Raw genomic sequence first — 27,986 nt, forward strand, 5'->3', positions numbered from 1 at the left:
GGAGGTGGGGATTAGAAGGATGGAAATCCAGGCATGAAGCAAGAGTCTATTTGAAAAAATATAAGTATAGTAGAAAGGGTTGGAGGTGTGGCTCAAGTGGTAGAGCACCCGCTTAGCAAGTGTAAGGCCCTGAGTTCAAACACCTATACTGCTAGAAAGAGGAAGGAAGGAAGGAAGGATGGAAGGAAGGAGGGAGGGAGGGAGGGAGGGAGGGGAGGGAGGGAAAGCCCCCCTTGAACTCCACAGGTATTCTGGTTGTCTTGGCTGGTGAGACTCTGTGGGGTGGGGGTCGGTGCAGGTGAGCCCCAGGGCTACGGGAAGTTTCTGAGCAGTCAGTAGGGCTTCCTGGAGGAGGAGGCCCTGTCAGGTTGCAGAATTCCCAGCATGCCCCACCACTCTCCACCCGGGGACCGGATGCCACGTGAGCACTGAGCACTGAGGGGCCACGCCACATGGCTCAGGGAGCCACGCAAGCTCCGTGCAGCCCTGGGGCTTGAGCTCAGAGCCTCTGCGCTGTCCCTCAGCTTCTTCACCCAAGGCCGGCGCTCTGCCGCTCCAGCCACAGCTCCACCTCCAGCTTGGTGGTGGTTCCTGGGAGATCAAGGGTCTCATGGGGACGTTCCTGCCCCAGCTGGCTTCGAACTGTGATCCTCAGATCTCAGCCTCCTGAGTCATCTGGGACTGCAGGCGTGAGCACCAGTGCCTGGTCAAGATCACTTACTTTAACCCCGAGATCCAGATCTACCCGAGCCCCCCACCCCGCGCTGCCCCCCATACCCGCACGGGGTGGACCCAGCAGCCGTGGAGGGAAGGAAGAGACCCCCCCCCAGGTCCAGGCCTGGCCTTGCACTAACCGACTGGGCTCTGGTCCAGCCCAGCCCTCCCCGGTCTGGGCCTCCCTGTCCCCGTGTACAAAACCAGGCAATGGCTGGCACCAGTGGCTCAGGCCTGTCATCCTAGCGACTCAGGAGGCTGAGATCTGAGGATCCTGGTTCAAAGCCAGCCCGGGCAGGAAAGTCCAGGAGCAGAAAAGGGGGTTCGGGGCCCAGCCCTGGACTCTGGGCTCGCCCCTCCACCCCCCCAGGGGAGCCACAGCTGTCACCTTCAACCCTGGCCACGTCCCGAAGGAATTCCACACCCTGCCTGCTAGAAGCCCAGCGCCCTGCACAGAACACAAGCAAAAGCAGCACCCAGGGAAAGAAACTTCTGGAAGGGCCCTGAGCCATGTGTGAAGCTCTCCCCTCCTCCCCCAGCCCAGGATGGCAGACCTGGCTGGCTGCAACCCCCTCCCCCCCATTCCCCCTCCAGACGCCCAACCCAGGCTCTGGGCCCAGGGTCAGCCCAGCCCTGACCCGGGGGCTTCTCATCTCCCGCTGCTGGGCTCTGCAATCGCTGCCTGGCCACCTGCGGCCCTGGGAGCTGGAATCAATCTCCTCCCCTCCCCCTACCCCCCCCCCAGCCAGCGCCCCGGCTCTCCAGGGCCCTAAAAAGCATCGGCTCCAAGGCTCAGCCTGGAGCCCTGGGCCTGGGCCTGGGCACATCGCCTTGTCCCAGAGAGTAGCCAGATCCCCGCACAGCGGAGCCCGGGCCTCGGCTCCCCGGGTCATGATCCCAGGGGTCCCAGCCTGGCACTGTGTGACCCCACGCCCTGGCCGCCCTCTCTGAGCCGTCCAGGTGTCCTGCCCTGCCCTGGGATCTTGGTGCCCCCCCTTGGGCACCCCCCCTCCCTGGGAATCTGGGAGCCCGGGAGTCCCGGAGGAGATGATGGGCGCCAGGCCACCCCCTCTGTGTTCCTCCTGCAAGCGCTGGGGCTCCCCCAGCCACGGGCCGCACCCCAGGGCAGGAGCAGACGAGGGAGAGACCTCGCTCCACACGCCTGCCCGCCTCGCGTGATCCACAGCAACCTCCATGTGGTACAGGTGGGGAAACTGAGGCTGGATGGCATCAACCGAGTGCGCGCGCGTGCGCGCACACACACATGCATGCACATGCATGCACGCACGCCACCCAGGACCTGGCCACCTCCTGCCCAGGGCTAGAACCACACGCACTCAATTCCAAGGCCACAGTTCCCCCCCCCCCCGCTCTGCACCCCAATCAGCCCAGCGCACCTCTGAGTCCTGTCCAGATCCCTCCTCCTCACCCACCCAGGACAGCTGGACGGTGCCCACGGCCCCAGCAGCCCCGCTCAGAGGACGCCACGGCTCAGCACGGAGCATAAAGACCGCACTCCGCAGGACGGGAGACCGTATCTGCCTCTCTCTCAAATAAGGGAGCGGTGTGCACAACATATAAAGAGTTCTTACAATCCAACAACAAGGAGAAAACCCAACTTTCGCAATAAAAGAAAAAGGCATGTGGTATACGAGTCCATGTTTCTCCAAAGAAGACACACAAACGGCCCATCCTCCCTTGAACTGATGTTTTGATACCACTGGTCGTCTGAGAAATCTAAACCACAACAAGATATGCTGCACACCCCTTGAGAGCCAGAATCAAAATCTCAGAGAGAGCTGGGCGCCAGTGGCTCACGCCTGTCACCCTAGCTACTCAGGAGGCTGAGATCTGAGGATCACGGTTCAAGGCCAGCCTGGGCAGGAAAGTCCATGAGACTCTTATCCCCAACCAGAAGTGGCGCTGTGGCTCCAGTGGTAGAGCGCTTGCCTCGAGCTGAAGAGCTGAGGGACAGCGCCCAGGCCCAGAGTTCAAGTCCCATGACCAACCAAAAAAAAAAAAAAAAAACCTCAGAGAGTAACAACCATTGGCAAGGATGATGAAGGGGGAAAAACCCAGCCCGCCGCCTCACACAGCCGGCAGGAGATATTAAAAGGAGTGTAGCCATCCCAGAAGCAGCCCGCCGCACCTCAAACCATCAAATGTGACATTGCTACAAGACTCGGGAATTCCACTCCCAGGAGTGTGCCCAAAGGAATCCAACGCCTAGGAGCTCACCAGAGCTTCCCGGGCCCTTGTTCACGATCGCCAGAGCGGGCCCTGCAGCAGGCAAGCAAACACAACTGCGGTATGCCCATTCAGTGGAATATTATGCGGCAGTGAAAAGGGAATGGCTCCCTGATTCACTCCACCACGCTGATGAACATGATGGAGAAAAGCCACCTTCTCCGGGGCTCCGTGTAGATGAAGGGCCCAGCACAGGCAAGAGGACAAAACTAAAGAACAGACGCTGGGTTATGACAAGCTGAAGATGGGGGACAAGGGGATTAGAATGGAAGAATTAGGAGCAACTGTTGCAAGTCTTGGGGTGCCCCTGGGAGGGGTATGGTGCCGGCCACACAGACTTTGAGAACGCCACCAGCCAGCAGAAAGCCGACCTCAGATCTGTGCACCCCAAGAACTTATCATCCCAATAAACCTGGGAGAAAGACCAAGCCGGCTTCGGGCAAATCCCACAGCCATGGGGAAGAAAGGTTTCCCAGCGCCGAGCCTCAGTTTCCCCCTGGTACAAAATGGGCTGAGAAGTCACACCACCTCGCCCCAAGATGCCCTGGCTGGAGACTGAGTGGCTGGGGCCCCTGCACGCAGTAGGGCGCTCACAGCACGCAGTAGGGCGCTCACAGCACGCAGTAGGGCGCTCACAGCACGCAGTAGGGCGCTCACAGCCCCTGACATAGTGTTCAGCCACCTTTGGGCTGGGAGCGCGCGGGCCCGGGAAGAGGCGGACGGGAGGAGTCCTCGTGGTACACGTACCCAAAGCCGCGCGGGCGGGCACGGGCCCCCGGGTGGGAAACCCATCTGCATCCTTCGCGCGTGCGCGCAGGGCGGTCCGGGTACCGTGGTCCGACGGCGACACCTCGTGGTCAGTTGCGGGACTGCCGGGAGCAGAGGGCGGGAAAGCTGCCTCACTTAGCACAGCCCGCTGGCTCCGGTCACCCTAGCTACTCTGGAAGCTGAGATCTGTGGATCCCGGTTCGAAGCCAGCCCAGATAGGAAACTCCACGATACTTATCTCCAGTGAACCAGAAAAAAAAAAAACTGGAAATGGAGCTGTGGCTAGTTTAAGCAAAAAAAAAAGCTTAGGGACAGCACGCCCAGGCCCTGAGTTCAAGCCCCAGGACCAGGGCGAATGCGTGTGCACGTGAGCAAGCACGCACACACACACACACACACACACACACACTCCCTGCCTTGTCCCAGGCCTTGAGTACCAATACAAACCCAACCCCACCTTTACCACCCTCCTCTCGCTATGCTACATCCAGCCTGAGCGCCCCAGGCACAGCTGCCACAGGGCCTTTGCACCTGCTCTGCTTTCCCCTCTGCCTGGGAATCCTCTCCTCCCCGCTGTCCCCTGGGTGCCTGTCCTCATCCACCCTAAGTCTCCTGAAGTGAACTCAGCCCTCCCCCAGCGTCCCACACCCCTCTGTCTTCTGACCGTGCAACTTTCATCACCCCCAAAACTCAGTTCAGGGGGCTTTCAGTTAAGTCGGGACCAAGCTTATTCCCAGCTGTATCCCCAGGGCCTCCACACAGTGCCTGGAACACAGTGGTACCTAATGTTCGTTGAATAAAGACAATGATGAATGGTGCTACCATTGGACTGTGGCTGAGGGGTTGCTCTGTGTGTGTGTGTGTGTGTGTGTGTGTGTGTGTGTGTGTGTGTGTGTGTGTGTGTGTGTGTGTGTCTTACTAAGAACTCATAATACTCCTACCTTGGCTTCCCAAGAGCTGGGATTGCAGGCATGCACTACCCTGCCCATCCCTGAGCTTTTTGCTCAGGAGCCAGCTCAGCCGAGGGCCGTAGGTTGACAGAGGAACTCAAACCAGACACCTCCAGCCCTTCCTCTCCACGCTTTCTCCCCCAGGTTCGCCCGAAGGAACAGCCGGAGGCCGTTGTGTGGGGAGCCCGGCTGGTTCCAGGCGCCTGGGGCTCTGCTGCTGCCTGTGGAGCAGACTCAGTTCCCCAGGTGTGATTTACGCATTGGGCTGAACTTTATTTTTTTACTTTTTTGGATTCTACTGTGGATTTTTTTTTTTCTCTCCTTGGCCTTTTCCCGGGTCAATGCAGTCTTGATATTTGATTTACTGTTAACTGTATTGACTGCCTAGACCCGGGCCAAGAAACAGAGGAAATTGCTTTCTCTTCCTTCCTATCTCCTGCTTGACAACTCAGTCTCAGAGCCCGTTGGCCAAGCTGGGAGAGGTGCGGGGGGGGGGGGGGGGGGGTTGTGGCTGGAAGGTGACCCCAGGAGGGAAATGAGGGAAACCCTGTCAGCCCACCATCCTGCACCAACCGTGTCCAGGATTCAGCCTAAATAACATGAAGACAAGGGGAGAGCCGTTGGGAGGCCGGGCTGCACAGATATCTTCCGGTTTATTCTGTGTGTCCTTGGACAAGTGGCGTAACCTCTCTGATCCTCGATTTCTATATTTGTTAGTGGTGCTCCCAACACCACTTCACGGGCAGGGGGAGGAGGTGGCAGGTGGCTGTGCATGCCATGTTATGAGGGGGTACACCCCATAAGTAATCATACCCCAACTCCACCGTGTGTGTGTGTGTGTGTGTGTGTGTGTGTGTGTGTGTGTTCGCGTGTGCGCACATGCCAGGACTAAGGCTTGAACTCAGGGCCTGAGCCCTGCCCTGCAGCTCTTTCTCTCAAGGCTGCTGCTCTACCAGCCCAGCTGCTGGTGGTTAATTGGAGATGGGAGTCTCACACCTGCCTGCCAGGACTGGCTTTGAACCACGAGCCTCGGATCTCAGCCTCCTGGGTCGCTGGGACGGCGAGATTCCTTTCTCTCTCCCGTCTGGTGGCCGTTGGCAGTGGACTCCTGCTCATCCTGTCCGTCTGCGGATGGACACGTGCCTGTGGCCCCCACTTCTGGTATTGGGCTGGGGCAGAGTTGGCTGTCCTGACCTCCGTGGGCATCGGGCCTCTCCCCGGGAGGGTTGGCCGGGGACCGGCTGGCGCAGCACGGAGTGGAGCGTGTCCCTTCCCATCCCTCTCAGGCTGAGCCATCTCTCCTTGCCACACATGCCGGCAACCACACACAAACACACACACACACACACACACATGCCAGGACACCGGTGATGTGTGACACCCTCAGGTGTAAGCACCCCATCTCCACGCTCCCAGGCCTCCAGAGCCGTGAGCTACATAAAACTTCCTTGATAACACACCCAGTCCCAGGTACATGGACAGGCAGGCAGGCAGGAAGGAAGGAAAGGAGGGAGGGAGGGCAGGAGGGAGGGAAGGAAGGAAAGGAGGGAGGGAGGGAGGGCAGGAGGGAGGGAGGGAGGGAGGGATGGGAGGGAGGGAGGGAAGGGGGGAGCTTTGAGCTCTTGATAGTACAACCTTTAAGGGGCATAGTCTAGTAAGAGGCTTTGGGGCCTTGGGGGCGTGGCCTGGTGGGAGGGTTTATTGGTGGGGGCGTGGCCTGGTGAGACTTTAGGTCTTGGGGGCGTGGTCTGGTGGGAGGGTTTATTGGTGGGGGCGTGGCCTGGTAGGAGTTTACTTGTAGGGGCGTGGCCTGGTGGGAGGGTTTGTTGGTGGGGCGTGGCCTGGTGGGAGGGTTTATTGGTGGGGGCGTGGCCTGGTGAGAGACTGTAGGTCTTGGGGGCGTGGTCTGACGGGAGGGTTTATTGGTGGGGCGTGGCCTGGTGGGAGGGTTTGTTGGTGGGGGCGTGGCCTGGTGGGAGACTTTAGCCTTGGGGCGTGGCCTGGTGAGACTTTAGGTCTTGGGGGCGTGGCCCACTGGGGCCCACGACCCCTTCTTCCTCCCTGAGCCTTCCTGGCTCCGGTGAGTGGTCTGGTCCTCCACAGCCTCCGCATCACAGACCCGCAGCAGCAGCGCCCACCCACCAGCGACTTGAGGCCTTTGTGAGGGTGACGGGAGAGCGGGCGAAGACAAAACAGTGGGAGCAAGGCCAGGCCGGACGGACGGACGGACAGGAGGCCCTGCAGTGGTCACTCCGTGGGCGGCCAGCAAGGCCCAGAGCGAAGCGTCGGGGCCAGGGCGGCCACGCTGCGGGTCCCGGGCTGGGGATGACCGCAGGCTGCTGCTGAGCGGCCCTGCCCGCACCCCACGCGCACGCGCGCGCACGTGCACGCACACACGCACACACACGCAAGCGCACGAGCACGCACCGGCCCCGGGGCCAGAGCGCGCCACTGCCTCTGAGGAAAGGGGACTTCCGAACTTGGCAGGGCCGGCGGCTTGGCTCGGACCGGCGGGGACGCGGGGACGCGGGGACGGCGGGGACGCGGGGACGGCGGGGACGGCTGCGGGGACGCGGGGACGCGGGGACGGCGGGGACGCGGGGACGGCTGCGGGGACGCGGGGACGCGGGGACGGCGGGGACGGCTGCGGGGACGCGGGGACGCGGGGACGGCTGCGGGGACGCGGGGACGCGGGGACGGCTGCGGGGACGCGGGGACGCGGGGACGGCTGCGGGGACGCGGGGACGCGGGGACGGCTGCGGGGACGCGGGGACGCGGGGACGGCGGGGACGCGGGGACGCGGGGACGGCTGCGGGGACGCGGGGACGCGGGGACGGCGGGGACGCGGGGACGGCTGCGGGGACGCGGGGACGCGGGGACGGCGGGGACGCGGGGACGGCGGGGACGGCTGCGGGGACGGCGGGGACGCGGGGACGGCGGGGACGCGGGGACGGCGGGGACGGCTGCGGGGACGGCGGGGACGCGGGGACGCGGGGACGGCGGGGACGGCTGCGGGGACGCGGGGACGCGGGGACGGCGGGGACGCGGGGACGCGGGGACGGCTGCGGGGACGCGGGGACGCGGGGACGGCGGGGACGCGGGGACGGCTGCGGGGACGCGGGGACGCGGGGACGGCGGGGACGCGGGGACGGCGGGGACGGCTGCGGGGACGCGGGGACGCGGGGACGGCGGGGACGCGGGGACGGCGGGGACGGCTGCGGGGACGCGGGGACGCGGGGACGCGGGGACGGCTGCGGGGACGCGGGGACGCGGGGACGGCGGGGACGCGGGGACGGCTGCGGGGACGCGGGGACGCGGGGACGGCGGGGACGCGGGGACGGCGGGGACGGCTGCGGGGACGCGGGGACGCGGGGACGGCGGGGACGGCGGGGACGCGGGGACGGCGGGGACGGCTGCGGGGACGCGGGGACGCGGGGACGGCGGGGACGCGGGGACGGCTGCGGGGACGCGGGGACGGCGGGGACGGCTGCGGGGACGCGGGGACGCGGGGACGGCTGCGGGGACGCGGGGACGCGGGGACGGCTGCGGGGACGCGGGGACGCGGGGACGGCGGGGACGCGGGGACGCGGGGACGGCGGGGACGGCTGCGGGGACGCGGGGACGCGGGGACGGCTGCGGGGACGCGGGGACGCGGGGACGGCTGCGGGGACGCGGGGACGCGGGGACGGCTGCGGGGACGCGGGGACGCGGGGACGGCGGGGACGCGGGGACGCGGGGACGGCGGGGACGCGGGGACGGCTGCGGGGACGCGGGGACGCGGGGACGGCGGGGACGCGGGGACGGCGGGGACGGCTGCGGGGACGGCGGGGACGCGGGGACGGCGGGGACGCGGGGACGGCGGGGACGGCTGCGGGGACGGCGGGGACGCGGGGACGGCGGGGACGCGGGGACGGCGGGGACGGCTGCGGGGACGGCGGGGACGCGGGGACGCGGGGACGGCGGGGACGGCTGCGGGGACGCGGGGACGCGGGGACGGCGGGGACGCGGGGACGCGGGGACGGCTGCGGGGACGCGGGGACGCGGGGACGGCGGGGACGCGGGGACGGCTGCGGGGACGCGGGGACGCGGGGACGGCGGGGACGCGGGGACGGCGGGGACGGCTGCGGGGACGCGGGGACGCGGGGACGCGGGGACGGCTGCGGGGACGGCTGCGGGGACGGCGGGGACGCGGGGACGCGGGGACGCGGGGACGGCTGCGGGGACGGCTGCGGGGACGGCGGGGACGCGGGGACGCGGGGACGCGGGGACGCGGGGACGGCTGCGGGGACGGCTGCGGGGACGGCTGCGGGGACGGCTGCGGGGACGGCTGCGGGGACGGCTGCGGGGACGGCGGGGACAGCTGCGGGGACGGCTGCGGGGACGGCGGGGACGCGGGGACGCGGGGACGGCTGCGGGGACGGCGGGGACGCGGGGACGGCTGCGGGGACGGCGGGGACGCGGGGACGCGGGGACGGCGGGGACGCGGGGACGGCGGGGGCGCGGGGACGGCGGGGACGCGGAGAGGGCGCAGCGCCGCTCTCCTAACCCGGCCCCGCGTCACTGTTTAATCTCTATAGATAACGCCCAGAAAACCCCACAGAAATGTCAGGAATGGAGAGGTGATCAGCTTAGTTTTAATTACTGTCCATCATTCTCCATAGCCAGAGGGAGCGGAGCGGGGTGCGGCCCGAGCCCGAGCTCAGCGGGGGGGAGGGGAGGACGGGGAGGAGGGGAGGGGGGAGGGGGAGGAGGGGAGGAAGGGAGGAGGGGGAGGGAAGGGGAGAGGGGAAGGGAAGGGGGAGGAGGGGGAGGGGGAGGAGGGAGGAGGGGGAGGAGGGGGAGGGAAGGGGAGAGGGGAAGGGAAGGGGGAGGAGGGGGAGGGGGAGGAGGGGAGGGGGACGGGGAGGAGGGGAAGGGAAGGGGGAGGAGGGGGAGGGGGAGGAGGGGGAGGGGGAGGAGGGGGAGGAGGGGAGGAAGGGAGGAGGGGGAGGGAAGGGGAGAGGGGAAGGGAAGGGGGAGGAGGGGGAGGGGGAGGAGGGGGAGGAGAGGGAGGGAAGGGGGAGGAGGGGGAGGGGGAGGAGGGGAGGGGGACGGGGAGGAGGGGGAGGGAAGGGGGAGGAGGGAGGAGAGGGGGGGAGGGGGAGGGAAGGGGGAGGAGGGAGGAGAGGGGGAGGAGGGGAGCGGGAGGCCTGGGATGTGGGCGGCCCCGCCCCTCCTCGCCCCCACCGCGTCCACCTGGGAAAGGAGCCCGCGCTCGCTGAAGGAGAAAATTGGGGGAAATGGTTAGGCAGAGGGAAGGGGAAGGGCCTTTTCGAGACCACCAACCGTGCCAAATAAGTACGGTATAATCTACTACGATGAGTAGATCCTACCATACATCCTTTCATTCTAATACTTTATCGCTATAACTTACGTATGACTTTTATCCATCACGTAATGCTCAATATTCAATGTCTACCACGAGCTATAGAAGTCGACCTGCAGTTTATGCGTAAGAGCATATGCATTTATAACATCACATGCCTGCCATAAAATTCACTGATAAAACAGCAAGGGCTCACGCCTGTCACCCCCGCAACTCAGGAGGCTGAGCTCTGAGGATCGCGGTTCAAAGCCAGCCTGGGCAGCAAAGTCCGTGAGACTCCTATCTCCAGTAAACCACCAGAAAACCGGAAGTGGCGCTGCGGCTCAAGTGGTAGAGGGCTCACCTTGAGCTGAAGAGCTGAGGGACAGCGCCCAGGCCCAGAGTTCAGGCCCCAGCCCTGGCACCAAATGTGTGTGTGTACAGACATATACATATACACCATGTATCCGAGCATATCTGTAACAGCGTTGACAAGTTAATGTGCAACAATTATAAATATAAATCATAAGTAACATGCTAAGCAGATAGCAGGAAACATCTATCGTGAAGCACACACCTGGTCACACCCAGGCCATGTTCACACTGATGCTGGATAAACACGTTGGTACCGCGGCTTGCTGAGCGCAGTGTGGGGAGGCGCCCCCGGGCCCAGGGCCAGCTGAGGGCCCCGTGGGCCGCTGGGTCTCCCCACCCCGCGTGGGCTCTGCTCGCCTGTGGGTTTTCCCGCAGAGCTGTGGCTCCGAGGCGGGCTCGGCTCTCAGCTCCTCCCGACACACTAACCCTCACACTAACCCTCGAGGCGAGAACTTGTCTGACCGCGCGGTTTCCATGGCTGCACGCTGGGGGGCGCAGGACACGACGCAGGATGCCCAGGACGCCCAGGACGCATGCCACGCAGGACGCACGCCGCGCAGGACGCACGCCGCCAGGGCACAGGACGCATGCCACGCAGGACGCATACCGCGCAGGACGCACGCCGCCAGGGCACAGGACGCATGCCACGCAGGACGCATACCGCGCAGGACGCACGCCGCCAGGGCACAGGACGCATGCCACGCAGGACGCACGCCGCGCAGGACGCACGCCGCCAGGGCACAGGACGCATGCCACGCAGGACGCATACCGCGCAGGACGCACGCCGCCAGGGCACAGGACGCATGCCACGCAGGATGCATACCGCGCAGGACGCACGCCGCCAGGGCACAGGACGCACACCACGCAGGACGCATGCAGCCAGGGCGCAGGACGCACACCACGCAGGACGCATGCAGCCAGGGCGCAGGACGCACGCCACGCAGGACGCATGCAGCCAGGGCACAGGACGCACACCACGCAGGACGCATGCAGCCAGGGCGCAGGACGCACACCGCGCAGGACGCACGCCGCCAGGGCACAGGACGCACGCCACGCAGGACGCATGCAGCCAGGGCGCAGGATGCACGCCACGCAGGACACATGCAGCCAGGGCGCAGGATGCACGCCATGCAGGACGCATGCAGCCAGGGCGCAGGACGCACACCACGCAGGACGCATGCAGCCAGGGCGCAGGACGCACGCCACGCAGGACGCATGCAGCCAGGGCGCAGGATGCACGCCATGCAGGACGCATGCAGCCAGGGCGCAGGACACACACCACGCAGGACGCATGCAGCCAGGGCGCAGGATGCACGCCATGCAGGACGCATGCAGCCAGGGCGCAGGACGCACACCACGCAGGACGCATGCAGCCAGGGCCCAGGACGCACACCACACCGGACGCACCTATTGTGTGTGCATGTGTGTGTGCGCATGTGTGTGTGTTAGAAAAAATATGTATATGTATATTAACAAGCCCACACTGCCACGAAATGAGAGTTTAGGAATCGACTGAGAGAGCCAGTCAGTTATGGTGGTTCAGGCCTGGCATCCCAGATACTGGGAGGCAGAGATCTAGAGACCTGAAGTTCAAGGCCAGCTAAGGTGGGAAAGGTCATAAAGCGCCATCTCAACCAGTATCTGGGCGTGGGAGTGCATGCCTGTCCTCCCAGCTCTGAGGGAAGCACACAGTCAGGGTGCAGAAGACATGGTTCCCATCCCCGGTGGCACAGGGAAGCACAAATGGGACGATCGCAGCCCGGGCCCGCCTGGCGCAACGGAAGATTCTAACCTGGACAATAACCAAGATAAGAGGAGGTTAAGGGTACAGCGCCAGGGGCAGAGCACCTGCCTAGCCAGCGCGAGGGCCCTGAGTTCAAACCTCAGTAGCTGCAAAGATAGAAAGGGAAGGAGAGGAAGGAGACAGGAAAGGAGAGGAGGGAGGAATGGAGGGAAGGAGGAGCGGACAGTCCTGAGCGTGGGGACCCTGGCTGGCTGGACGTAAGGCACGTGCGCCCCTCCAGGCCCGGACTGTGATCTCCAGGCTGGCATCGGTGCCATCGCCGGCCTGCATGGCAGCTGGGACCCGGCCCCCGCTGGAGGGGCCAGAGCAGAAGTCACCACCCTGGGCTGGGTAGGAAAGCCAGCGGAAGGGCGCAGTCAGGAGGCTCTGGGAGCTTGGGATCGCGCAGCTCAGCTCTAGGCGTCCTGGCTTCCCAGCCCTCCAGGAGCAGTCTGGGTACACTGCCATGTGTCCCCGTCCCGTCCCCGTCCCGTCCCCCCGCGCTGCCTCTGCGTCCGCGCTCAGGACACTTTCATCCACTAATGACCCGCACGCGTGCACTAATGGGGATTGATTGGTCATTAAGTAGCAATTATCTGCCAGGTCCCTCTCTCCAGGGAGACACAAGGGCGAGGGGGACACGGCCTGGGGATGGGGGAGGGTGTCACAGAGAAGCACAGGGCAGCCACCACTTGGGGAGCTGGGGTACCCTTGGGGGGGGCCAAAGCACCAGGTGGTGGGCATCCTGGGAACTTAGTGACAGGTTAGACCATCACCCAGCCTGTGAGGAGCAAGACTGGAGCCAGCTATGGCGCTGCCCGGGTCAGGGGTCAGCCCTGGGTGGAGGTCAGGGGTCAGCCCTGGGTGGAGGTCCTGCAGGAAAGGGGGAGGGGAGGGGAAAGGTCTCCATCCCCATTACAACACTACAAACTCTGATTTTTTTATTGGTGTAAATTAATGATACAGAAAGGTTTCCTTGTAAGATGTATACACATGATGTACCTGGATCAGATTTGCCCCTAATTTATTTGGGGGGGGGGGCAGTTCAGTACTAGGGTCCAAACTTAAGGGCTTTGCACTTGAGTGGTAGATGCTCTGAAGCCACGGCCCCACTTCACTTTTGTTACCTTTTAGGTAAGATTTTTGCGTTTATGGCCAAAAACCAGTCTCAGACTTCGATCCTGCTGTCCGTACTTCCGACATGGCTGAGACACCACTGGTGAACACCACTGCACCCAGATTGTTTGCTGAGATGGAGTCTTGCTGGCCTCAGAACACTATTCTTCCCAACCTCTTGTCTCCTCAGCAGCTGGGATTGCAGGTGTGAGCCACCACACTTGGCCCTGAAGACGTAGACACAGGCCATCGCCTGGCCAAGGCGTCTTTACCACGGAACTTTTCTCCTGTCCTCAAACACCTCCCAGATCCTCTAGTGCCTGAAACCAACCCCAGTCCAGCTCGAGGTCCAGCCCTGCCACCCTGGACAGAAGCTGGACGGCAGACCTTGGGTGTCCATCTGTCTCTCCAGCCACAGTCTTGATTACGCCTGTGACGTGTGCACAAGAGCTCCCTTGGGTTGGTCTTACAGAGTTATCATTGGTGGAGGAAGCAGACGCCGAAAAATGTCGCCCATAAGCTTCCAGTGGCACAAAGTTCTAAGGACAACAAACAGGAGACCGCTGAGCCTTGTTCCCAGCCGCCTGCATCTCAGACTCACACCCCAAGGAGACTGGGCTTCCTTCCACTCTCCAAACCAGCAAAATTCTCTTCCTCTCTTTCCTGACCACAGAGCCTTTGTGCTTCCTTTTGCGTCTCCACCAGCGTCTCCCTCCTCCACTCCTTCCCTTTCTCCTGGCTGAGTCCTCCAGTTCCTGCATCTCCCTCCTCCACCCCTTCCCTTTCTCCTGGCTGAGTCCTCCAGTTCCTGCATCTCCCTCCTCCACCCCTTCCCTTTCTCCTGGCTGAGTCCTCCAGTTCCTGCATCTCCCTCCTCCACCCCTTCCCTTTCTCCTGGCTGAGTCCTCCAGTTCCTGCATCTCCCTCCTCCACCCCTTCCCTTTCTCCTGGCTGAGTCCTCCAGTTCCTGCGTCTCCCTCCTCCACCCCTTCCCTTTCTCCTGGCTGAGTCCTCCAGTTCCTGCGGCTCCCTCCTCCACCCCTTCCCTTTCTCCTGGCTGAGTCCTCCAGTTCCTGCATCTCCCTCCTCCACTCCTTCCCTTTCTCCTGGCTGAGTCCTCCAGTTCCTGCGGCTCCCTCCTCCACCCCTTCCCTTTCTCCTGGCTGAGTCCTCCAGTTCCTGCGGCTCCCTCCTCCACTCCTTCCCTTTCTCCTGGCTGAGTCCTCCAGTTCCTGCGGCTCCCTCCTCCACCCCTTCCCTTTCTCCTGGCTGAGTCCTCCAGTTCCTGCGGCTCAAGGCTCACTTCCGTCCTCCACCACACCACCTTGCTCCCGGGTTTTACACAGGGATTCCAGTGAACTCAGAAGCTGAGATCACAGAAGTGTCCCAGGTCGAAGCTCCCTCCCCAGACCAGTCAATGTCATGAGATCACCCGTGATGAGGTCACCCGTGGCCACCTAGGACCAGCTCGCAGTGTCCATCAGTAGAGCAGAGAGGAGGGTAGACAGAGGCTCATTCTGGGGACTGAGGCCTCAGGTGGCAAAGGCTGAAGATGTCACAAACACGGGGGGGAGGTGAGTTTACCCTCTTCCCACCCCTTGCTCTGCCCCCCTACCCCACCCCAGGGACCACAGCTGGGTGGACAAAAGGACAATTCACGAATGAGTGAATGAATGAATGAATGAATGAATGAATGGGCCCTGACTCGGACGAGGCTGAATTCCATACCTCCAGCACCATGCCCTGGTTGGGGGAATAAATGTTAAAAATAGAAGAAGAGAGTAAATTAAAAACAAGAAAACAACAACCCCAACTTCACAGGCCCCCAGCCATCAGCCAACTTTTCAAAGGAAGTAGAGACCGGTCCTTTTTTTTTTTTTTTTCTTTTTTTCTCTCATCCCAAAATTAAAATGTGCCTCCGGTAGGACGTATTATCGAAAACTAGAAGCATTTTATCTATCTTTATTGCGGAGTGGAGATTACACGGAGTCATTCAATTTGGAGTCAATTTAAATTTCAATTGTCTGTGAAATCTAAATCAATAGGGTATAGTTCAATGGCGCTTTAATAAAACAGGACATAACGGCGGATCATTAGGATTACAGATGAGAGGGGTTGGAGTGGGGGCCTCGGGGAGGGGAGAGGACGCTAGGAAATCACACCCCCCCCCAGCATTGTCTCTTGAACTCACAGCCCTGTGGCCCGCACACCCCCTGCCCCGCACGCCTGACTGTGCCCTAGGGGAGGCGTCCATCTCTGTCAGCCCCGCGATTGAGGGACAGTTTACAGTGAACGCCACATCCTCTCCAGGCCCCAGCCTCCCTCTACGCTCCTCCACTCAGAGGCCTCCGCAGTCCCAGGGGTGACCAGCCGGCCAGCAGTCCCCTGGCAGGGTCCTCCCCTTCCTGGGATGCTCAGACAAGAAGGGAGGGAGCTCCTCACTGGACACAGACACCCCCAACTGTGAGAGACTTTGTTTTTCACACATCATCTTGCTTTGTGCCCTTGCTACCAACACCTTCCCACCATGGCTCAGACGACAAGTATGCACCACTGCACTGGGCCTATGGATAGAGATGGGGTCTGGGTAAGATTTTTTCCCTAGATTGGCCTCAAAGCATGACCTTCCCCCCACATTTCTGTCTCCTGGATTTTTCTAGTGAATTTTGTAAATTCCTCCTCCTCATTATCATCATTATCATCATCATCATCATCAGTCTCCTCCTCCTCCTTCTCCTCCGCGTGGGCACTGTCCCTTTTGAGCCACAGCGCCACTTCCAGCTTTTTGGTAGTTAACTGGAGATAAGAATCTCATGGACTTTCCTGCCCAGGCTGGATTTGAACTGAGATCCTCAGATCTCAGCCTCCTGAGTAGCTAGGATGTCAGGTGTGAGCCACCGGCGCCCGGCTGTGAATGTCATCTCCATGTCTTAACACACAACATTGAGCCAGGCGCGGTGGTGCCTGCCTGCAATCCCAGCCCTTGGGAAACTGAACCGAAGGACAATGCGTGACCAGTCTGGGCTACTTAGCAAGACTCTGTTTCCAAATATAGAAGAAAGCGGGGAGATGGGGGTTGCATTGTGATACACACACACCCCATTTTTTATTCGTGTGATCTAGTAACAGGGCAATGGTGAATTTCCTGACTGGACGTCATGAGTGGCTGACCGTGCCTCACCACTGCACCCCCACTCCAGTGCTCACGTGGTTTTCTGACCACCCCAAGTGGGTGGCCAGGGCCCAGAGCACCCACGGAGCCCCAGTTGTATGCCACGGCCCCCTGTGGGCACCCAGAGCCCCGCAGGAGCTGAGACCAGCCCTAGACCCGTCCCAGGATGGTGTGAGCCCCACACTGCTCCCTGCGGCCCCCAAGCTGGCTGGACCTGTGCAAACTCGACCTCCACGGAGCCAGGCGCTGAGAAGAGGAGGCCTGGACCACGACCCGCAGCCCTTAGATCCGGCCTGCGTATCCATCTGCATCCTTAAGGCAGAAGGACTACGGAGGGGAGAGACAGACAGACAGACCTAGCCAAGGGAGCGGAACACCTGGCTAATAGGACAGCTGGTGCGGAGCTGGCTGGGTTCTGATCCTCACCCGTCCTCTTCCTTGCTGGGCATCCTTGGGCATGTGACTCACCCTCTCTGAGACATGACTCCTCATCTTTGTTTACAATACAGCTAGAACTTCCATGTGTTTGTGTTTGTGATGTGTTCACACCACCACCTGACAGGTAAAGAACAAAGGGGAGAGAGAGGAAGAAGGAGGCTCTCTTGCACAAATGAGGAAACTGAGTCAGGGTCGTGCCTGGGTCTCCTCCCAGCCTCTCCAGCGCCAGAGCTGGCACCACGCCGGCCCCAGGGACCCGGATCTGAGCCTGGTTCCACATCCAGCCCCAGGCCCAGGCCCTGCCTGTGGGGTGCGCACCCCTTGGCCCCCCTCCTCCAGCCGTGGCCTGGGGTGGGGCGCGCCCAGGCAGGTGAAGAATTACTGGGCCTCTCCAGGCTGTGCGGCCCGGGGAAGAAATACAACCACGCCTGAGCTGAGACTTAATGAGAATCCAAGCCTGGCCAGCCAGAAGCTGAGCAAGAAATACTGGTCCCGACTTAGGGGGGCTCACCCCCGCCAGTGGGCTTCGATCAGGGGGTCTGGGAAGGAGATAAACGAGGAGAGCTCCGGCGGGAGGGACTCGGGCTGGGAGCAGGCAGACAAGGGGGTGTAAATCAAGGCATGGGCATGGAGAGGGATAAGAGCCATGCCCAGCAGGGATTGGGGGAGTTCTGGGGGACAGAATGGCCGGAAGGAGGGGACCCCACTCCCCGTCCTGAGCCGGGCACGTGGCCACCTTCACCAACCCCCATCCATCTGGTGGGGCTCCAACCCCCTCCCGCTTTGGCTCTCAGCTTCCTGAGGATTTTGGGGTGCTCCAGCTTGGGGTGCCCACAGCAGCCCTTTCCTCTTCTCCCCAGACACAACAGCCTCGCTGGCCCCATGGTTCAGATGGTGATCCTGAGGCTCATAGAGGTTCTAGACCCACATGCATGCACACTCACTCACACACACACACACCAGCCTGCCAGAACCCCAGCCCAAGCTGGACCTGAGACTCCCCAGCCTCACACCCCGCGTCTGTGGACATCAATGGATGCCCGAGGGAGGCCATGGCCCAGGCCACGCACCCTGGAGCCCACCCCATGGCTGTGCAGACAACAGGCTCACCCATGACTGGTCTGGCCTCTAACTATGATCCTCCAGATTCCTGCCTCCCAAGTCACGAGGATTATACAACAGTCCAAAAAAGAACAAGTCAAAGCCAGGAGCTGGTATCTCACACCTGTAATCTTAGCTACTCAGGAAGCTGAGAGCTGAGGATCATATGAGCCTTTCCCAAACACAGCACAGCGGTGAGCACCCCAGCTCCAGGACACGGCAGCGGAGGGGTTCTTAATGGAAGTGGGGGAGGGGGACGGGGGGGGGAACTGTCACCCCAGCCCACAGTGTGCCAGAGCTGAAGAAAAGATACAGGAGAACAGGAAATGGGGTGTGTGTGTGTGTGTGTGTGTGTGTGTGTGTGTGTGTGTACAAATGCTGAAAAAGCCAAGACCCAAGGTTTAGAAATCTAGCAATGCTGGGCACCAGTGGCTCATGCCTGTAATCCTAGCTACTCAGGAGGCTGAGATCTGAGGATCTCAGTTCAAAGCCAGCCCGGGCAGAAAAGTCTGTGAAACTCTTATCTCCAATGAACCATTCAAAAACTGGAAATGGTGCTGTGGCTCAAGTGGTAGAGCACTTCCCTTGAGCTGAAGAGTGCAGGGACAGCGCCCAAGCCCAGAGTTCAAACCCCATGACCTCCAAAGAGAGAGAGAGAGAGAAAAGATCTCCATGGCTCATGCCTGTCATCTTAGCTGCTTACAAAACTGAGATCTGGAAGATGGAGGTTTGAGTTCAGGCCAGTCCCAGAAGATTCTATCTCCAACTAACAAGCAAAATGCCAGCCCAGAGGTATGATTCAAGTGGCAAAACACCAACTGAGCAAGGGTGAGGCCTTCAGTTTAAATCCCTGTAGCGCCAGAGTGGGGGGAAAGTCAGCAATAAAGAGCAGGAAGAAGGCGGCTGCCAGTGACTCACACCTGTCACCCTAGCTACTCAGGAGCCTGAGATCTGAGGATCCCAGTGTGAAGCCAGCCTGGGCAGGAAAGTCTGTGAGATTCCTATCTTCCTTTAACCATAAAAAGCCAGAAGTGGAGTTGTGGCTCAAGTGGTAGAGCAACAGTCTGGAGCACAAAAGCTCAGCGATCGCGCCTGAGCCCAATCAATATTCAAGGACTATGGGGGGGGGGGGGGAGCAGGAGGAAGTACAGAAGGACCTGCATGTACAAAGCCCTGACGCAGAGTGAGCACGCTACCTCCGGGCCACCCAGGGGTGAAGCACCGTGCTGGGAGCCAGAGGCTGTGTGGCGGGTGCATCTTATTCTTGGGAGTCCACCAAGGCCTCTGGGGAGGTTCAGGAGCTTTTTAAGTCCGGGCCTATCTGGATGGAAAGACAAGATGTCAGGGTTGGAGGCCACCTCGGATCCCACGGTTTCCTGGAGGGGAGGCGTTGAGGCTCTGATTCACCCGCACGACCAACGTCGGCTTTCAGACTCCTCATCCATTTCCCCTCCGCACGCCGGAAAGAATCTGATTTGCCCTGGTCTGACAGAAGGAGAAAAAAAAAAAGAAAAGAATTGTCAAGAAAAAAACAAAACAAAACCGTCTCTGCTTACACCTGCGAGAGTTGGCGGGCACAGCTGGGCTTCCCAGCCTGAGCCTGAATGGTGGACAGCCAGGAGCCGTCTGCTGGCAGCCCGGGTGAAATGAGGCGGACACATCAGAGTTAGCTCTCCACAGGGGGTGCTTCCTGTGTGCTCCAAACCATCAAAGAACTCTGCCCTCCATGGCAGTAAGATCTTCCCCGGACTTGTCTGACACTCCAGGCCTCTGCATCCCTCCCCCTCCCTCCACATCCACCCCATCTCCACCTATTCAGCCAAATGTACAAAGTGTCAACCGAATGGGGCAGTGGGAGTGGGGGGGAGGGCATGGTGGCTCATGCCTGTAATCCCAGCCACTCAGGAGGTGATCAGAAGGATCAACGTGGGCAAAAAGTTATTGAGTCCCCCATCTCAACGAATAAGCCAGGTGAAGGGATGCATTCCTAGAATCCCAGTTATGCAGAAGGAATAAGGAGAAGAATGTCGGTCCAAAAGCAGCTCTGGGCAAAAAGCAAGAGATCATACCTGAAAACTAAAGCAAAAAAATGAAATTAAATTTAACAAAACATAGGGCTGGAGTGGCTCAAGGAAGCTTGAGACCCCAGGTTCAAATCCCAGTACAACCAAAAACAACAGCAAAACAAACAAGCCGGTGCAGAAACATTCATACAGCTTTGTGCAGGACTGGCAAAGCCTGGAAGGACTTGAGTGGGGTGGGAAAAGTCACAGGAGCTGCAGCTCAGTCTCAGCAACAGAAGCTGAACTGACACATGTCCCCCAGGCCTCATGATGGAGGAGGAGCCAGACAGATGGCCAGCCGGACAGGACAGGTGACTTGGTTTATGAGGAATTCCAGAATACAAGCACAGAAGTCACCTTAGCAGCTGGTTTTCAGGGGGTGGTGGAGCACCTCACAACCCTCATCCCGCAGGAGGGGAGTCTGGGCAGGCTTTTAGATACCAACTCCCACTGCTCTGGCCTGGGGGCGGTGGCAAGCGGGCACGCCATCCCCTACCTGGGCCCCTGGGTGGCAAAGAGGCAGTGAGTGAGCTCCTACCCCAGGATCTTTGCACCTGCTGGAGCCTCTGTAGTTCCTCTGCTCTTTATTGCTGGCCTGGTTTTTTGTTTGTTCGTTTGATTGGTTGGTTTTGGTCCTGGGTCTTGAACTCGGCCTGGGCACTGTCCCTGAGCTCTTTTGCTCAAGGCTAGCACTCCACCACTATGAGCCACAGCTCTACATCTGGGTTTTGAGTGGTTAATTGGAGATTATAGTCTCACGGGGACTTTTCTGCAGGGCTGGGTCCTCAGACCTCAGCCTCCTGAGTAGCTGGGATTACAGGCGTGAGCCACCAGCACCCAGCGAGTCCGTTTAGTTTTATGTTGGCAATGCTAGAGTTTGAACTCAGGACCTTGCCTTTAGGTAGGCTGGGTACTGCCGAGCCACGCCCCCTACGGATAAACCACGCCCCACTGCCGAGCCTCATGATACCTGAGCCACGCCCCTGAGGCAGAGCCACTCCCCTTGTCATTGAGACACACCCTGGTGCTGAGCCACGCCCCCACTGCTACACCACGCCCCCACCGCCGAGCCACACCCCCTACCACTGAGCCCCGCCCCTGGCCCTTAGTGTCAGCGCTAAGCCACGCCCTACTGCTGAGATGGGGGGCGGGGTTCAGAGGCCTAGGCATTGCTTACCCAGAGTTCGGGGTGGAGGGGGCTGTTGCTGGAGGGCCTGCACCTGGGCAGGCTCTGGTCTGAAGTCTCCATCCAAGATGTGAGGGAGCATTGCAGGGCGCAGGGCTGATCCGAAGTGGGTTCCGCTGTCCAGAGCGGGGCCGTTGTGGGGAACGAGGGGGGGCTGGCGAGCTCCCCGATTTATTCTCCAGGGCGTGGGTCTCAGGACACGCCCCCTTAGGCTAATTGGGGTTTGACGAGCGGGTCTAGGTGGTAGACCTGTGCAGAACGCTCGTTCCGGAGCCTTTAGTGGGGTGCGTGGGATGTAATTAACATCCACGACAGTTGAGCAGGAACAACAGCTAACGGGGGCCTGGGGGGGTCACAGTGGACGGACAGGACTGGATGCCTCAGAGACCTCTTGGACCCCGCCACCCCGCCCTCCCCTATGCGCAGGGTGCAGGTGGCCCAAGAACGACCCTGATAACAACCACCAAGGGTGCTGGGCTGTTTCTGGGTAGCCCAGGGATGGTTCGCCACCCTCCTAAAGTCATAAGGCCTTCATTGGTCCAACCTGGGTTGGCCCCGCCCCTTGTCCAATCAGCAGCATCCAGGGGCGTGGCCACGAGGCCCTCATTGGCCCAGCTTGGTTCCCTTTCCGTGGCTTAATCAGCAGCGCCCAGGGGCGTGGCCACGAGGCCCTCATTGGCCCAGCTTGGTTTGGCCCCCTTTCCCTGGCCCAATCAGCACCGTCCAGGGGCGTGGCCACGAGGCCCTCATTGGCCCAGCTTGGTTTGGCCCCCTTTCCCTGACCCAATCAGCAGCGTCCAGGGACGGGACCATGTTGCACCCATGTGGCCGCCCCGTGGTGCCCTGGATGAGACGGCGTGGCCGGGGAAGAAGCTCCGCGTGCGCGGTGACTTCGATCCCTGTGCCCAGCGAGCTCCTGCTTCGGGAGGGGTTTGGATGGCGACAGTATCGAATCCCCTCTCGGCCCGAGGGGCTGAGACCACCCAGCAGCCTTTGCAGTTCCCGGATGTGGAGCCGGTGGCGCGCAGAGCCGTCCCAGGAACCCATGGGCCGATGATGGCCATGACCATCGATGCCGAAGCCGATCCACCAGATCCACAATCGGGGTCGATCCACCAGGTACGAGCATGATTGATGCTCGTGATCACAATCACAGTGGAAGCCAGAGCCCGTCCACCTGCTTGTGTCACAGGGCATTAGTTATGGCCTAGAGTGATGGAGTCCAGGACAGACCACGTGCTACAAATTCGGAATCTACAAGTGAAAATTATTGTAATTGGATTCTGTCCTGGGGTCGTGCAGGGCCCTGCTTTCAATCAGACCCATCCAGTCAGCATGGCGGGCCTCAGCCGCTCAAACGGGAGCTGTGATGGGCCGGCAGAGGTTAATAGAAGTGCTGGAAAATAAATAGGTTATTGATCCATCCATCATAAGTCAGCTGGCTCCCTCCTGGTTTACCTTGCTGACCTGGACCGCCCCCACACAATTCCACGGCAAACTCAGTTAGCATCTCATTGTAGATCTCTTTGGCAATACTGTGTTTTCATGAGCAGATACTGCAGTCGGGACTGAGGGATTTTGACACTGGGTGGTTTTCTCCCAAGGTCATTTGCATTTTGGGGCAGTACTGGGGATTGAAGTCAGGGCACCTTGATTTCTGGGCCAGCATCAGGCTACACTCCCAGACTGTTTGCTGTAAGCTTTCTTTTTAGATAGGGTTTCCTGCTTTTGCTAGGGCTGGCTTTGACTAGCCAGTCTTGTATCTCTGTCTTTAGAGTGGCTGCGATTCCCTAGACCAGATTGTTTGCCTTAGTCTGTTCATTTTGAGATCGGGTTTCATTAACCTCCACTCAGGCTGGCCTTGAACTTCCATCCTTCTATCAACACTTGCAGAGTGACTGAGGTTACAGGTGTGGGCAGGGGAGGGGCCGAGGGAAGTATTGAGGCGTGAACTCAGGGCCTCAGGCTTGCTACTCAGGCGCTCTGTAACTTGAAGTATACCCCCAATCCTTTCTGCTGTATCTATTGGATAGGGTCTCACGTGTATGCCTAGACCACAGTCTTCCTATTTATTATGTTTTCCACATCGCTGGGGTGACAGGCACACAACACCACTCACCACAGTCTGCTTCTTTTACATTTTTTTTCCTACTGTTATCATAGAGGTGATGTACAGAGGGGCTACAGTTACATAAGTCAGGCAATGAGAACATTTCTTTTCAGACAATGTCACCCCTTCCCTTGCTCTCTCCCAGTTTTTGCCTCTTAACCCACCCACAAGTTGTATAGTTCATTTTCAGCGTAGTGTCCACTGAGTACCACTGCTGACCTTCCATTTCTGTACCTCCCCTCACCCTCCCAAAGACAGATAAATGAACAAACACAACAAAAAGGAAACAAGAGGAAAAAGAAAAAAAAGCTCTTGTTTTCATTTCTTAGCATCCATTTCAATAAATATTTTGTAAGATCAGATGCACTTAGGCATTCAGCCTTTCTGTTCCTCTCCTAAGAGTGTCCTCCTTTGGTCTCACTGTGAATACCTAGAGACCTGTATAATTTATCAGGTCCCCATGTATTGTAGATCTAGCTTCTGCATAGGAGAGACAATATATTCCATTTGTCTCTGAGCTTGGCCTACCTCACTTAACATGATTTGTTCTAGGTCCATCCATTTCCCTGCAAATTTCATAATGTTATTCTTTCTAATGGCTCCGTAAAATTCCATTGCGCATAGGTACCACATATTTTGAACCACTTGTCTACCTGGGTTGTTCCCACAACTGGGCTATTGTGAATAGTGCAGCAGTGAACATGGATATGGAGATGTGTCTTTACAGTATCCTGGCTTGTGATGTTCAGGGTAGACACCCAGGCGTGGTATGGCTGAGTTGTAGGGAAGGTCTATGTTTAGTTTTTATGAGGAAGCTCCAGACTACTGTCCAGAAGGTTGTAATAGTTCACATTCCCACCACACTGAAGTAGGGTTCCTTTTTCCTCCCATCTCTGCCAACATTTATTGGTTTGAATTCACAATGTTGGCCAAATTTGTACAACCAGCTGTATCATCATTGCTAGTATCATCATCATCATCATCATCATTTTTTACTAACATGAGCATCTCATTTTTCCCATAGTGGCCTCAAACCTCGAACCTCCCAATCTGCCTCCCAAGTATCTGAGACTACAGGTATGAGCCACCTGACCCAGCATGTATGGCCATGATCCTGTCCCCACCAGGGGAGACCACAGGTCCAAGGAATAAGCAACTGGTCTCCTCTGCAGAAATGCTGCACTGGCCTTCACCCTGTGAAACCAACATGGCCGTCCCCAGAAAGATGGCACAGAAGGGGAAACTGGAGCTCAAAGAGAGGAAAGCACTGGCCAAACAAGAACACAAGCCCAGCGTTCATGTGCTACAAGGCTGCAGCCTCCAAATCCAGGAACATAGCCTTCAGAGGGTAAGGCAGGGCGGAGGCAGGGAGGAGGCTGGGACGGATGGAGGGTGGAGCTGTGGCTAACGTCTGAATCACAGCTTTGAAGATGGTGGTGGGCACTACCGAGGCACTCAGGCAGCAGGGCTCAGCTTCCAGAAGAACCTCGGCATGCTGAGCCTTGGTGTGCTGAGGTGAGTCGACCACCAAGAAGTGGGAAGAGTGTGGTTACTCTACTGAGTGTGGTGGTGCATGCCTGCAGTCCCAGCACGTGGGAGATACAGACAGGGGGATTGTGAGTTTGAGGTCAAGACCTCAGAGCTAGACTTGACAATCATCTTTTTCTCATGAACCTACAGGGCTCAGGTGAAGAGTATGTCTCTATTCCAAGAAGCCCCATCTGAGAAGGCTCAAGGAGAGCTGAGGGACCAGCCTTGAGGATGGTTTTGCTCTCATCAGTGCCAAGTTGTAGTTACCTTCTGGCTGGGAACTCAGTGGGATGGGGGCTGAGGGCCTTGGGGCCAATCCGTGGGGCCTCCTCACACCTACTTGTGCTTCCTTCCAGCATGGTGGCTGCTTTCTCTAAGTGAATGCCTTGTGGTTGTTATTAGTTATAACTTATTAGTTATAACCACACCTGCCTAGACTCTAGGGGAAGAGAGCCAAGGTCATCTTAGAAGCTACTGGTTCACATGCACACACACACATTTCCTGAGGCCTTTCCCTTCATACCTGTCCTTTGAGCCTCCAGGATCACCCCAATCTCCTGCCTGAGGTCACAGAGGCTCAGTGGGCGGTGGGGGGGAGGGGAAGTAATTTCTAAAAGGACACAGAAAACTGAGCTCAGGTTTGACAGTGCATCCTTCTCTCCAGGGTGGAAGGGACACTTTCCTGTCAGTGCCCAGCAGGGGGGGCGGGGAAGGAGCCACCAACCAGGACCCCAGCCCAGGATGTGCAAGAAGAAAGCCAGAAATCTCAGACCATAAGAGGCCAGTGGGGGGAGTGGGGGCTCAAGCCCACACTGCCTGAGATCCTGGGAAAGCTTCCATCCAGCGAGGCCTGACACTCACCCCCCATCCCCCCAAGGCCCAGAAGGTGCTGTCTGCTATTTGCTCCCCTTGGCTGAGCAGCCTGAGTTTCTGGGAAAATATCAGCAGACTCTGGGTCCTTCCAAAGCCTGCTCCACGCTGGGCCCCGGCTGGCAGGCTCTGCGCATTCCCTGCATTCCAAGGTTTCCCTGTGGGCGGAGGGGGCTCTCCCACCGATAAGGTCTCTGTTCTGAAGGAAGCTGGTGGAGGCCCTGGCTGGACAGCCCCGTGGACAGCCCCTGGCTGACCAAGGCTACTTGGCTTTGCCCAGGACAGTCTGTCTGCTGGGATCCTGAGCCACGCAGTTTCACGGATGGCTCAACTTTAAGTTCAGGAGACACAGGGCCTGCCCGCCAGAACCACCTTTTGCATTGATGTGGCCCATGTGAACTCCTGTTTGACCCTCAGGCCGTTCTACCTGCTCCTAGATTCCCAGAGGCCAGATGCCCAAGGCTGAGAGAAGCCATGAAAGGAGGGAAACACCGCACAGGCCTCCTGGCGGAGTTCTGGCAGCCTGTTGGGGGGCCGAGGAGGGGGGGAGGGGGGGCAGGGGAGGCATATTCCCTACTGCCTGTTTGACAGATGAGGAAACCGAGGCTCAGTCAGCAAGGCCACAGCCAGTAAGAGGTGTGGCTTTTCCTGATACCCTACATTCACAAGGCCTCACTGATTCTCTTTCTTGCAGGCCACGCAATCTTGTGGACCCTTCCCCTCCAAGTCTGACCCCCCCCCCAGTCACCTAAGCTGGGTAGAGGAAGAGGTGGCTGACACACAGCAAATAAGCTGTGTGCCCACCCGCCAGCTGGGTGCCCAGCCCCAGGCCGCCACCACCTCCCAGGGAGAGGGCGGGGCTGCATGAAGGCCAGAGGTCAGTGTCTAGAAGAGAACACCCAGGCGCTGAGAAGTGACTTGGCCTTGGGCTGTTCTGGAGTTTCTGTCCTCAAGGGTGCTGGGGGGGGGGGGGGTCTCACAACTCACAACTGCCCCCTAGAGAGGCTCCCCAAATGTTTCTGGAGTAGAATCTGGTGACTAAGACAACCCTGCCCCCTCCCACCCCCACCCCTGAAGCAACAACGGGCTTAGTGCAACACCGCCATCTGCTGGTCACTCCTATGAACTGCATCCCCGACTTCGCGGGGCGAGGCGAGGGAACGCAGCAGGCCTGTGTCCCCCAGAGCCACCCTGGAGGCCCCTGCTCTGATTTGTCCCCAGGCCAGCGTCCAGAGACTCCCCAAAGCCATCTGCTCCCCTCCCCTCTCCAACTCCTTGATTTATGTGCCTGAAGCAGCCTTCAGCCCAGGGGCGCCCCTGCCCCTGGAGGACTGTTCCTCCATTGTCCTCCAGCTTCCAGAACTGGCCAGGCCCCTCCTGGAGGAGCCGCCCCTCCGTTCTGTTCTTCCTCAAGGCATCCCTCCAGTCTCTCCTTTTCCAGAAAGCCCTCTTTCTGTGCCCTTCCTTTCCACACTTCCTCCCCGACAGCAGTCTCCACTGCCTCCTGCTGCAGAAACAGAACAAAAGAGCCAAGCAATGCAAGGCCCTGAAGTCAAGCCCTGGTACAGAAAATTAAAATCCGAAAGAAAGCTGGTGATCTCCAAGTGAAAGCGGTAATCAACTAGCAATGTCTGCCATGGATCCCAAAGTGAATGAGTGATCAACTAGTAATGTGTGCCGTGGATCCCAAAGTGAAGGAGGTGATCAACTAGCAATGCCTGCCTCTGATGCTGACAGTGAGGGGGTTGGTGTCTGTGCAGATCTTCCCAGGCCCTTCGCAGCCAGGTACTCAATGCTACCTTTCTGTCTGCCACCTTTTGCTTTGCAGTCTGGGCGGTAAATAATCTCCCCATCGATAAGAGCAGGGTGTTCTCTGGAGCCCCGCCCTAGGCACAGAGATCTTTTTTCTTTCTTTTCTTTCTTTTTTTTTCTATTTTTGCCAGTCCTGTGGCTTGAACTCAGGCCTGAGCACTGTCCCTGAGGCTCTCAGTACTCAAGGCTAGCACTCTACCACTTGAGCCACAGTGCCACTTTGGATTTTTTTCTGAGTAATTTACTGGAGATAGCTTTCCTGCTGGGGCTGGCTTTGAACCACAGTCCAGATCTCAGCCTCCTGAGTAGCTAGGATTACAGGTGTGAGCCACTGGCACCTGGCTGTTTCTTTAAACTACAGGTGGTGTACAACCACACTTCATACCACCAAGTGGTTCACTTAAAAT

General features: G+C 59.6%; 1 long non-coding RNA gene across 1 annotated transcript; it reads left to right on the top strand.

Moving 5' to 3' along the window:
• The first annotated feature begins 520 nt into the window (after nucleotides 1-520).
• Nucleotides 521-27,298, top strand: LOC122097911. Its single transcript, XR_006145612.1, has 3 exons — nucleotides 521-706; nucleotides 18,736-18,741; nucleotides 27,287-27,298. It is a non-coding gene; the product is annotated as an uncharacterized LOC122097911 (long non-coding RNA).
• Nucleotides 27,299-27,986: the final 688 nt, after the last annotated feature.

This window comes from Dipodomys spectabilis, unplaced genomic scaffold (assembly GCF_019054845.1).
Source record: "Dipodomys spectabilis isolate Male_0828 unplaced genomic scaffold, ASM1905484v1 ptg000439l, whole genome shotgun sequence".
Classification (NCBI taxonomy): Eukaryota; Metazoa; Chordata; class Mammalia; order Rodentia; family Heteromyidae; genus Dipodomys; species Dipodomys spectabilis.